Source organism: Rosa rugosa, chromosome 2 (genome assembly GCF_958449725.1).
Source record: "Rosa rugosa chromosome 2, drRosRugo1.1, whole genome shotgun sequence".
NCBI classification, from domain to species: Eukaryota; Viridiplantae; Streptophyta; class Magnoliopsida; order Rosales; family Rosaceae; genus Rosa; species Rosa rugosa.
The window spans coordinates 44,936,698-44,950,183 of NC_084821.1; the positions used below are offsets into that span (position 1 = coordinate 44,936,698).

A 13,486-nucleotide genomic window follows, 5' to 3' on the forward strand; every position below is an offset into this window, starting at 1 on the left:
TTTATATGTGTTACTCTTTGAACTCAAAGCATCTCACATATATCAGCTTAAGAAATAATGCTGATATCTAGTTCTAATGAGTTTAACACTATGCTACTTCACTTCCAGTTCAACTTGATTTTGAGACTGCTCTGGTGTTGCAACATAAGAAGAGTGTTCTACTTGTGTCACTTGCTAAGAAGATTGGGTGCGGTTAATTGTGGCAGGAAAAAGCAACTTAAAGTAGAGGGGGTGAAATCTTCGCAAACTCAAACTGTGCACTAGCGAAGCTAAAGAAGCTGAGGAAGAAATTCGCCACCAAGCCTAAAGTTGTGGTGGAAGAGCGACTAGGGGGTGGCGGAGGGTATGGATGTGACTGTCGATCAGTATCTCCAAGGATACCCCCTCTTTGTACGTAGGGTGGCCAGTCTTTGGGAACCTGAATAAATTAGGGTTAGTACGTTCTTGATTTGTTTTGGAGCTAGCTCTCCTCAGTAGCGTCATGTACTAGTTACTTTGAGCTTATTCTGATGGTGATGTTATGTTAGGTTACTTTAGTGTTTTATACGCATGACGTACTCAATCTTGTTTTAGCCCAAATTTGAGGGAGTTATTGTATAACGATATCTATTTTTACTCTTTAATAGATTGACACCTAATTTCCTTTAAAGGAAAATTTAAAGGAAATTAGGTGTCAATGTTTTTGTATGGGGCCTCTTTTAGTTTTTAAGGAAAAAAAAATTTTCTGTGTTTTTTTTTTTTCCTATCAAAAGAAATGGAGGATTTTTTCTCTTCACTTTACTCGGGTTACACTTATGTAGATCAATGGGGTTTGAAAAACAACGTCTATTTTTAGAGGTTACGAAAACGTTGAAGCGAAACGAAATGAAAGGAGTGATCTGTAGTATGTAGACAACTAAAGGGGATAAAACTAATTATAAGGTGATTTGCCAACATTCTATGATATCTTTTGATGAACTACTGCTTGAATTGCATCTTTTGAAAGGTACAATTTTAGTATCGTGCCACGAACTGCATGTCTATATGGTATTGTGTGTTCAAGCAATGGTTTTAATACTAAAAGGAAAGAGCAGTGTTCTAAAAAATGGTCTGGGAGGCCGCTTAGGCGCTAGGCGACCACTGACTGCCCCGATTAAGGGCTAGGCAATGGGAAAATCGTTTTGTAATTGGACGGGCGCCCAGGCGGCTTGGGCGGGCAACTAGCCAGTTTGGGCATGCTGGGCGGACTAATGCAGATCTTCCACCGCCTCTTTCTCTCTCTGCGAAGGCTTTACGGCTGCGCATAGTTCATCTCTCTCTCCTCGACTCGCCGACGAATTGGACGAGAGACAGCTTTGAGCTTTCTATTTCGCGAGTACATCACTGATAGCGGGGTCTTCCAGCTTCCACTTTGCATTGTCGTCGGTGACTTCCGGCTGTCGATCTTTTTCCTTCATCGTCTCTGGCTGGATGAGCTACGAATCGCCGGAAAAATTGGAGGAGAGAGAAAGCACTGAGCGAGAGAGAGAAGAAAACGGAGGAGAGGAAATGACTTGGAAGATTACTGATTACGTAAGGCTCTGATTAGATTGAATCTAGAAACGGCACCGTTTGGTTCTCTTCACAGTTGTGGAATTTGACTACGTAAATCATCTTATCAGTGCACCATTCCACCCTAAACGCAATGTCTAGAATGATTGTTTTTTTTTTGGCTAATAATAAGTATGATTGTCACATTCTAAAACATTTTTTCTCTATTTTAATTGTTTTAACTATTTTTAATTAATTTTTGGACTTTTAATACTTTTATTTATATAATTGTCATAAAAATAATTTAAATTTAAAAAAAAAAAAAACTACCTAGTCTCTGTGTAGGCCCCTGGGCGCTAGTCCCCAAATCACCGTCCGATTAGCGCCTAACGTTCTTAGAACCTTGGGAAAGAGACTTGCAAAATCTACATCATACCCAACCCCTTAACAACACTCGCTCTATGATGACAACATAATCTTTCTTTGTCACGCCCCGAATTTTAAATACAATTAAAATCCGAAACATGAATTATACAACTTAATAGAATAAACGTCCTGAATTTTTTTCTCACAACAACCACACTTCACACCTCTTAATAATACATCTCACAATTTACAAAGCTGTAAACTGAAACAAAAACTCTAACCCGCACGATCTCCGCCTTGATCTTCCTGACCTGTAGGATTTCCCGCTACACCATTTGAATTTAATAGTGCACCGGGAATTGGCAACAACACAAAACCCGGTAAGCTTTAAAGAAATCTTTAAAGCTCGTATGAGTAAACAAGAAAGAACTGTTGATTTTAAATTACAATTCTTATAACTCAACAACACAACCAACAATCTCAACATCCACGACGCAAACGTCAAACCAATTCAATATCACCACTTTGGTCCTATCTCACAACACTATCACCACTTTGGTCCCATCCCATAACACGTTAGAGCTCTAACTGCCTCGTTACCTCTGACACCTTGGCCTAGGGTCAAGCAACGGCAAAAATACTTCGGTTAACACTATAACCGTCGCGCTTTGGACATCCCCGTCCTCAGCACCATATACTTCGGTTAATAATAAACCGTCGCGCTTTGGACATCCCCGTCCTCAGCACACAACTTCGGTTAATAATAAACCGTCGCACCTTGGACATCCCCGTCCTCAGTACACAACTTCGGTTAATAATAAACCGTCGCACCTTGGACATCCCCGTCCTCAGTACACAAACACTCCGGTTATCCTTAACCGTCGAACTTCGGACACCTCGTCCTCAGAATCCTACTTTCTCCAACTCTATACATCCTCCAATGTAAATCTTGAATATTAACAAGAACTCATCAATCATGTTCATCACATAAAAATATGGTAAGTCACATGTCAATTCATAATAATTTAATCATCCCAATTCCACACTCTTCAATGTCACACCATTCACATATAATCACGTAAATATATATATACGTAATTATCCGCTCAGGGATAATCACTAATACCAACTATAGTTCACATGCAATAAAACTGAGAAATTCATTTGTATAGTAAAAATCATTTTACTTACCCATGGACCGTAGTTGATCAAGTCCATATGATTTTAAAACAAATATTTATTCCATAAATATTTTCACGCAATTACGACAAAATAAGGTAATTAAATTTATTCGGTTCGTAATATGAACCACGTGAGGTTTACTCACCTCTAATCCAGCTGCGTCTTCTAAAAAGCCAAATACATCAATCCGAATCGTCCACCAAATCAATCCGTCGATAACCTAATCCAATAATGATCTTAACTTAGCCAACAACTCATAAATGTAATTAAACGACGATCCAACGGTCAGATCTGAATATAATGATGATCCAACGGTCGGATTCAAATTAAACGATGATCCAACGGTCGGATCTGAATTAAATGATGATCCAACGGTCGGATCCTCACGGATCGCCCTTAGGATCATCCTCCAAAATTATCACGAAGATCCAACGGTCAGATCTTCCTGAATCGCCCTTACTAACATCTCCACAAAATTATATGAAAATCCGACGGTCGGATTCTCACGAATCGCCTTCCGAATAACTATTTCTCAATTATACGAAGATCCAACGGTCGGATCTTCGCCCGTGACCTCACAAAGTCATCGGGACAGTCATACGATCAACATACTAAAATTTGAAGTAAAACCGATGGTCTGATCTTCACAGATCGTAAACCGAAGATAAAACGTAAAAAAAACCGTAAATAGTAACGTAAAAACGTAAATCCACTATTTATCAACTTTTTCTAACATGACCATGTTATATATCAAAACGCTCGTAAGGATGCGTAGATCATCACCTAGATAATAAAAACTCAAAATATGGTCGAATACGCCGCCACAAGCGGCGGTCAGTGGGCGGTCAACGGCGGTCAACGCGGCGGTCAACCACCTCCGATGCAAAAGTCGTCAACTACAAACTTGTTCAAAATGACGAGTTGATCCACTTTCATAACTAGCATGAAGTCTGAAAACGAAAGGAAGTGGTCGGAAATTACCTAGAACAGTCGAGGTGGCCGGAAAATTTCCAGAATCCGGCGAAATTTGCAGAATCCGGCAAGGCTTGATTTCGACGTCAAAACTTCAATTTCAGGCTTCGATTCCTTCTAGAGAGTTGTTAAGAAACTCAAGACGAACGCATTGGTTCAAGAATCACAGAAAAATATGGTCTGTAGCTCGAGATATACCGATCGAAAGCTTCGGTGGTCGGAAAATTTGCAGAATTTTGCAGAATCCGGCGAGGGCTCCGATCGACGTAAAAACTTCAATTTCAGGCCTCGATGCCTTCTAGAGAGTTGTTATCAACATCAAGGGGAACCCACTGGAAAAAGAATCAATCAAAACGATGCACTACAGCTCGAGATATACCGATCGAAGCTTCGGTTTTCGATTTGATCGGGTCTGGCTTCCAGCCGCCACCACGAGTAGCGCCGCCGTGCAAGGCCACTTCTGGGAGCTTCAGGACGTTGAGGCGAGCTCGTGGGTGAAGTTTGGTGAGGATTGTTGGCCGGTAGCTTGAGATATCAAGCTTGGAACCAAAACGAGCTCAAACCGGGCGGAGCTTCCCGCCGCCGCTGGTGGCCGTGTCGTGGTTCAAGGCTGCCACCTGCAGCTGCGCAAGGTCGAGGCGAAGCTATAGGAAGTGTTCTGGTCTTGATTGGTGGCCGGTGGAGTGAGAGAGAGTTTGGAGAAGTTTTGCTCTGTTTTGGGTGGTTTCGGACGTGAGAGAGAGAGAATTCGTTTCTTAGCTTAATTGATTCGTTCTTCCACTCATGCATAATCATGTTAAAGCACCGGCCTTCAAATTATGCAATTGTCCACTAACCTTAAATCACGGAACCGGTGTTTGCCACCAAATTGTTTGATTAAAAAAAACTAGGTTATTACAATCTACCCTCCTTAAAGAAATTTCGTCCCGAAATTTAAGCGCAAGTTAATTGCTCTCGATTACAGTTAACCTAACCATCGAATCTCCATCTTTCCCAAAACTGTAGTAATCTACAAAACCACAGCCCTTTGTATAAAAATACATTCCTATGGCCACTAAATCCTTTCATCACAAACGTAAACTCACACAACGAGAATTCACAAATGAAATCCTCATCCCCACTTAAGTCATCAACATGACATTCCTTCACCGCATCATTTCTCAAAATTACAACACAACAATTGCCTCAAGCAACCCACACTCAAATCACCACGTGGCATTGCACATATAGCTGTTTTCACACAGATCGTCATCCTGTACTGGCATACAAGCACAGTAAACACTCCCACAAAGCGTTTCGCTTCTCAATTAGCATCACTCAAAACAAATCATTCTCAAAAGCACGCCAATAAAACATGTCACCCAGTGATGATGACTTGGGCTTGCTCAATCCTTGGGCTAAGCATTAGGGCTGGCCAATTGGGCCGAAGAAACCGAACCATCCACATTTAGAACCGGCTCGAACCAATTTGGGTTTAACATTTGGGCCTACCATTTGGGCCGAACAATTGGGCCTACCAATCGGGCCGAACAATTGGGCTTACTATTTGGGCCTACCAACTTCCAGCTCGGCTACGGTATGAAATTGTACATACCGTATATACGTATGCATACCGTACAGACCGTATATACGTATGCATACCGTACAGACCGTATATACGTATGCATACCGTACAGACCGTATATACGTATGCATACTGTACAACTGTATATAAGTATACATACCGTACAGACCGTATATACGTATGTATACCGTACATACCGTATATACGTCCGTATATCAAGCATATACGAGATCCAAAAATATTTGTAAGAGGTAAGGTTCGAACTCCCGACCTCGAACACGAAGGTTTTGCTCCCAACCACTGAAGCAAGAGCTGCCTTCATTAATATATGCTCACGTGTTATATTTATTATGTCATAAGCGACATAAATAAAATAACGGGGAAGGCAAGGCTCGAAACCTCAACCTGCTGCACGAAACCTTTGTCCCCAACCACTGGAGCACAAGCTGTGCTTAATATAATGTGTACAAATGTTATACTTATTATGTCATAAGCGAACATAATAAAAATAAACGAGAGGCAAGGTTCGAACCTCTGACCTCTTGTACAAGAGCCTTGCTCTTCAACCACTAGAGCACCAGCTGCTCTCGTTACTATCCATGCAACTTCTTTTATTTATTCTATCATAAGCGATAGAATAACAACAAACTGTCGGTACACTCCACGTGCCACGACACGTCTCTTCCGTGATTTACGGAAAGCAAATCACTTTCGGCTAAAGCTGTCTGCCACAGCGTCTCGAGGTTCGGCCTGTCCCCTTACACGCTCTCCACGCGCCAACAACTTTTCCGGGTTTTCGGATGACTTTAATCCAACGCGTAGATTGAATCTCAGAGATCGTCCATCCAACGGTGGAGATCTGCTCACCTCGTTCTATAAATAGGTGCATCCTGGAGAAAAACTGTTCACACCAAAGAAAAGAAATTTTTCCCAGCCAATCTCTCTCAAACTCTTCAGCCTTCCTCTCGAAACTCAAATCCTTTCTTCATCAATTTCAATCCTTCTCTTCTGATCTTCTCTCCCATCTAGTTGATTCAATCCCATCTTTCCTCTGAACTTTCAGATCTTCAATCTTTTCCTCCAAATCTTCAATCCTTCTTTCTCAGATCTTTTCTTCCATTTGAAGATTCGATCTCATCTTTCCTCTGAGAATCTCAGATCTCCAATCACCAGTTCAACAACTCCAATCCTTCTAACAAAATCTCCCTCAAACACTCAACAACTTCGTTCTTCAATTTACACTTCCTCTCAACTCATCACCATGGAACCACGAACTCTGCAACTAATGGAACTTCAAACCCAGCAACAAATGGAACTACAAGCCCAGCAACAAATGGAACTACAAGCCCAGCAACCCACCGAGGAGGAAGGAAGCAACCAAGCAGCCGGGAGTAGTGCCAACACGCCTATCAGGCCAGCCAATAACCGGTGGACTCCCACACCAGCTCAACTAAGAATCCTTCAGGGGCTCTACTATGACAAGGGAGTTAAGTACCTAACTATAGAGCAGATTCAGGAGATTTGTCTCCATCTGAAACAGTATGGGCAGATTGAGGACAAGAACGTCTTTTTTTGGTTTTAGAACCTCAAGGCTCGAGAGAAGCAGAAGAAGAGGTTAAATCAGGGCGTTCAGGTGCCCAAGGTAACTAGTTCTTCTGGTGTTGGTGGATCCATCGATCTCAATTTTGGGCCCACTAGTTCTACTGATGCTGGTGGATCCATCGACATCAATTTTGGGTCCACTAGTTCTACCGATGATGGTAGATCCATTAATCTCAACTTTAGTTCCACCGATTCTACTGGTAATGAAGGATTTCTTGATATAAATTTTGTTTCGTATTCTTCCTCACACTTCAACACTAATACCAGTACAACTCTTTTGGCACAACAGGAGGACAAACATCCCTGCAACAACGAGGAGGAGATCACCAGGAGGTTGAAACTCTTCCTCTGTTCCCCGTGCACGGCGAGGACGTCTTTGGTAACCCGAAGACTACTTCCGAGGAAGGTAGCGCATTTGGTCACTATTCTGGTGGCTCAGGCGGTTACCACAGTGGCTCAAACGTTTCTCTTGAGCTCAGCCTCAATCCAACCGGAGCTGCTGACTAGGCTTAGTATAGCATAGTCCTCGTTTCCCTTTTTGTAATATAAAATCAATAAGATTGCATGTATGTCGTTTCTTCTTTTTGTTAAACCAACAACAACACCAAGGATCAACCTTGGTCACCCAATACTATTTTCAAAACCATTGACAACTCTGCTGCACACATCAATCATAATGATTTATCACAAACAATCAATTAAGTTGCACAGAGGTCAAGCTAGTATCCTCTGAGTCAAACCAAACACAATAATTTCGTCGCTAGAATTAGGGATTAATAAAGCTAAACACTTCCTGAGTTAACTAGGAAAACTCACATCCTTAGAGTTACTCGTGCTAGTCTTATAAAATCTCAACCATTCCCTCTAAAACATGCTCCATCAAACTTACCATAATTCAACCCTAAGATTTCACGATTCATACATCGAATCAACTCCATACCGCATAGTAATTCACTTGAACCACTATGGATACCCAATCATGTCACTATCATCAATACCCAAAATTGTATTTAACCATTTCACCTAAAATCCATAACCATAGAAACACACTCTCGTCCAAGATCATTAACAAAGAGTTGATTCTAATTCTCCCCATTATCTATCAACTAAAAATCAAACTCTATTTCAAAACTTTAAGTGTCCCGTCTACATAAACTTAAAACACAAAACAACCTCAAATATATAGTCGTTCGTCTCAATCACTCAAACACGAGATCAAACTCCTTTCTCACAACTTAAACCCTGCTCATCAACTTACAAACACATGGAAGAATTAACCACAATAATTCATTCCCAAACCGCAATACTACCCACCACTCCACATGAGTCAAGAATCAAATCAAAAACATCTGTATATCCAACCTAATAAGGCAAAAATTCCATCAATTCATACTCGTATCCACACTAGGTACGTGCATAGGCCAACATCATGCCTTCAACCAAACACCTCAACATCCAAAAGAACCTCACTTCCATAAAACAATCACCCTAACTCAATAGAGTTAAATCCGAAGGTTTCCATCCCTTAAAGATTATAACTCGCGGTAACTGAACTTATTCAAATACGAACCTACAAGACAACTCTGTAGTTCTAAGTACTACTCCTTCGAATATTCAACACCTAAGAAATATAGTATGCTTGGCTAATACACGTATAACACTTAAAACACAGTATAAGTCAAATACAAGTCCATATTAACCAAGTCAATACTACAGGGAAGGTGTTAACGTTCCTAAAACGACTTAGCGGCCTAAACAACTTCCAACACTCACACATACCCAATGACTTAGCCAATACCGAAGAGCGCACGATGGGGATCCGCTGCAGACGGGCCATCACTCGGAAGGTATTGACACGTCACCAAATATGTACCTTACGCTCTGATACCAAACTGTCACGCCCCGAATTTTAAATACAATTAAAATCCGAAACATGAATTATACAACTTAATAGAATAAACGTCCTGAATTTTTTTCTCACAACAACCACACTTCACACCTCTTAATAATACATCTCACAATTTACAAAGCTGTAAACTGAAACAAAAACTCTAACCCGCACGATCTCCGCCTTGATCTTCCTGACCTGTAGGATTTCCCGCTACACCATTTGAATTTAATAGTGCACCGGGAATTGGCAACAACACAAAACCCGGTAAGCTTTAAAGAAATCTTTAAAGCTCGTATGAGTAAACAAGAAAGAACTGTTGATTTTAAATTACAATTCTTATAACTCAACAACACAACCAACAATCTCAACATCCACGACGCAAACGTCAAACCAATTCAATATCACCACTTTGGTCCTATCTCACAACACTATCACCACTTTGGTCCCATCCCATAACACGTTAGAGCTCTAACTGCCTCGTTACCTCTGACACCTTGGCCTAGGGTCAAGCAACAGCAAAAATACTTCGGTTAACACTATAACCGTCGCGCTTTGGACATCCCCGTCCTCAGCACCATATACTTCGGTTAATAATAAACCGTCGCGCTTTGGACATCCCCGTCCTCAGCACACAACTTCGGTTAATAATAAACCGTCGCACCTTGGACATCCCCGTCCTCAGTACACAACTTCGGTTAATAATAAACCGTCGCACCTTGGACATCCCCGTCCTCAGTACACAAACACTCCGGTTATCCTTAACCGTCGAACTTCGGACACCTCGTCCTCAGAATCCTACTTTCTCCAACTCTATACATCCTCCAATGTAAATCTTGAATATTAACAAGAACTCATCAATCATGTTCATCACATAAAAATATGGTAAGTCACATGTCAATTCATAATAATTTAATCATCCCAATTCCACACTCTTCAATGTCACACCATTCACATATAATCACGTAAATATATATATACGTAATTATCCGCTCAGGGATAATCACTAATACCAACTATAGTTCACATGCAATAAAACTGAGAAATTCATTTGTATAGTAAAAATCATTTTACTTACCCATGGACCGTAGTTGATCAAGTCCATATGATTTTAAAACAAATATTTATTCCATAAATATTTTCACGCAATTACGACAAAATAAGGTAATTAAATTTATTCGGTTCGTAATATGAACCACGTGAGGTTTACTCACCTCTAATCCAGCTGCGTCTTCTAAAAAGCCAAATACATCAATCCGAATCGTCCACCAAATCAATCCGTCGATAACCTAATCCAATAATGATCTTAACTTAGCCAACAACTCATAAATGTAATTAAACGACGATCCAACGGTCAGATCTGAATATAATGATGATCCAACGGTCGGATTCAAATTAAACGATGATCCAACGGTCGGATCTGAATTAAATGATGATCCAACGGTCGGATCCTCACGGATCGCCCTTAGGATCATCCTCCAAAATTATCACGAAGATCCAACGGTCAGATCTTCCTGAATCGCCCTTACTAACATCTCCACAAAATTATATGAAAATCCGACGGTCGGATTCTCACGAATCGCCTTCCGAATAACTATTTCTCAATTATACGAAGATCCAACGGTCGGATCTTCGCCCGTGACCTCACAAAGTCATCGGGACAGTCATACGATCAACATACTAAAATTTGAAGTAAAACCGATGGTCTGATCTTCACAGATCGTAAACCGAAGATAAAACGTAAAAAAAACCGTAAATAGTAACGTAAAAACGTAAATCCACTATTTATCAACTTTTTCTAACATGACCATGTTATATATCAAAACGCTCGTAAGGATGCGTAGATCATCACCTAGATAATAAAAACTCAAAATATGGTCGAATACGCCGCCACAAGCGGCGGTCAGTGGGCGGTCAACGGCGGTCAACGCGGCGGTCAACCACCTCCGATGCAAAAGTCGTCAACTACAAACTTGTTCAAAATGACGAGTTGATCCACTTTCATAACTAGCATGAAGTCTGAAAACGAAAGGAAGTGGTCGGAAATTACCTAGAACAGTCGAGGTGGCCGGAAAATTTCCAGAATCCGGCGAAATTTGCAGAATCCGGCAAGGCTTGATTTCGACGTCAAAACTTCAATTTCAGGCTTCGATTCCTTCTAGAGAGTTGTTAAGAAACTCAAGACGAACGCATTGGTTCAAGAATCACAGAAAAATATGGTCTGTAGCTCGAGATATACCGATCGAAAGCTTCGGTGGTCGGAAAATTTGCAGAATTTTGCAGAATCCGGCGAGGGCTCCGATCGATGTAAAAACTTCAATTTCAGGCCTCGATGCCTTCTAGAGAGTTGTTATCAACATCAAGGGGAACCCACTGGAAAAAGAATCAATCAAAACGATGCACTACAGCTCGAGATATACCGATCGAAGCTTCGGTTTTCGATTTGATCGGGTCTGGCTTCCAGCCGCCACCACGAGTAGCGCCGCCGTGCAAGGCCACTTCTGGGAGCTTCAGGACGTTGAGGCGAGCTCGTGGGTGAAGTTTGGTGAGGATTGTTGGCCGGTAGCTTGAGATATCAAGCTTGGAACCAAAACGAGCTCAAACCGGGCGGAGCTTCCCGCCGCCGCTGGTGGCCGTGTCGTGGTTCAAGGCTGCCACCTGCAGCTGCGCAAGGTCGAGGCGAAGCTATAGGAAGTGTTCTGGTCTTGATTGGTGGCCGGTGGAGTGAGAGAGAGTTTGGAGAAGTTTTGCTCTGTTTTGGGTGGTTTCGGACGTGAGAGAGAGAGAATTCGTTTCTTAGCTTAATTGATTCGTTCTTCCACTCATGCATAATCATGTTAAAGCACCGGCCTTCAAATTATGCAATTGTCCACTAACCTTAAATCACGGAACCGGTGTTTGCCACCAAATTGTTTGATTAAAAAAAACTAGGTTATTACATTCTTCTAGTTCCTCTCAGTAAAAACACGCACAGATTGTATCTAAAGCCTAGAATGTTCAAATGCAATATGCTTAGGGCCAGTGGTCGGCCTGAAATTTCAAAGGCTTAGTGTAAACATTTGAATGAGGCTTATTAATTAATGATGGTCGTTCTAAGAAAGAATAATTGGTATAAATAAAAGAAGAAAACGAGTGGATAAATAAAAAACAAAAAAAAGACAAGCACACATGGGAGGCTGGGACCCAAACCCAAGACGAATCACATACGGCAACTTGAAAAGTACGTTAAACAGCAGTATGCTGCTACACGAGAAGATCGATGCATGGGCGAGGGTAACTGAACTTTACTCCTGAGCTGCATGCATGCCATACCTCGCCGACACGAGTGCTGCGGATAGGTCGTGCACTCGTGCCAGGCACGCCCAGCGGTCACTCCCTCGATCACTCGATGCCACTAAATATCTCTCGTTGGCATTTGTTAACTGCTAGTATATTTACAAATTGTTATGCATAAATAGAACAGCTACCTGGCTACCTCAGCACCTGCATCATAACAAACGAGAAGTCAGAACCTCATTTCGTCCTTTTCCATATGAAACCAAGCTAGAATGTCAAAGTAATTCCACTACTACACTTGGCTAACATTGTCATTGTGCCTAGCTGCATCATTGCATGGCGCGCAGTTAAGAGCTTAACTAAGCGTTCACCGTATCTTTTTAACTTCACTACTTCCCACTTCAAATTTAAATGACCAGAACGTACGTGAACTTGTTTTCAATACACACACACACACATATGAAATAAAAGCGTACGAATATATTAGCCTTCCTGGCTCACCAAAAAGTTCAAATGAACTAAAAATTTGTTAAGAGTGCTTTACAAATAACTTGTTAAAAATTTAATTAATCTTAGTCAGAAGAGCAAATACATTGATTCATATACTTTGCTAGGGATCGAGGATATCCTCATGTTCTCAGAGGCTCAATTTTTACTCTGCATCATCGTTAGAGTCGCACAATCACTTCTTTCATTGATTCCATTACACTCATATCCAGAATCTTACATAAGCTTAATGAAACCACAATTGCAAATACCATGATAATAGATACGACCTTACTGGCTTGTAACGTCGCAATATACTAATCTCCAGTTGCTAATGTCTACATGACGTTAGCTTCTATTGTATGGGAAAGACACATTTTTCTTTCAGATAATTCCAAAACTTAATAATAATTAACTTTTTTTTTTGGACATGAAACAATAATGAACTTACACACTAATTTACCAAACAAGTTCGTTAAAATTGAACAATAAATGGTGGACTAAGTAATTCTCACACCTTCCTCGTTGCTCACTGGTTTCTGCAATGATGAAGAGAATGACGTACGTACTGTGTAGTTTCAGAGAAATCATCTTTTGCAACAACACGACACCCAACACGACTCAATTAATTTAACTTCTAG

The 13,486-nt window shown here is 41.1% G+C and overlaps 1 long non-coding RNA gene across 3 annotated transcripts; it reads right to left on the bottom strand.

Moving 5' to 3' along the window:
* Positions 1-1,993: 1,993 nt before the first annotated feature.
* LOC133728731 (uncharacterized) lies at positions 1,994-11,876 on the bottom strand. Of its 3 annotated transcripts, XR_009855975.1 has the most exons (4): positions 11,134-11,876; positions 10,298-10,372; positions 3,203-3,277; positions 1,994-2,201 (listed from the first exon to the last, which is right to left on the bottom strand). It is a non-coding gene; the product is annotated as an uncharacterized LOC133728731 (long non-coding RNA). The 3 variants fall into 3 exon arrangements; XR_009855974.1 differs by lacking the exons at positions 10,298-10,372; positions 11,134-11,876 and adding an exon at positions 4,039-7,043; XR_009855976.1 differs by lacking the exons at positions 1,994-2,201; positions 3,203-3,277 and adding an exon at positions 7,319-9,296.
* Positions 11,877-13,486: the final 1,610 nt, after the last annotated feature.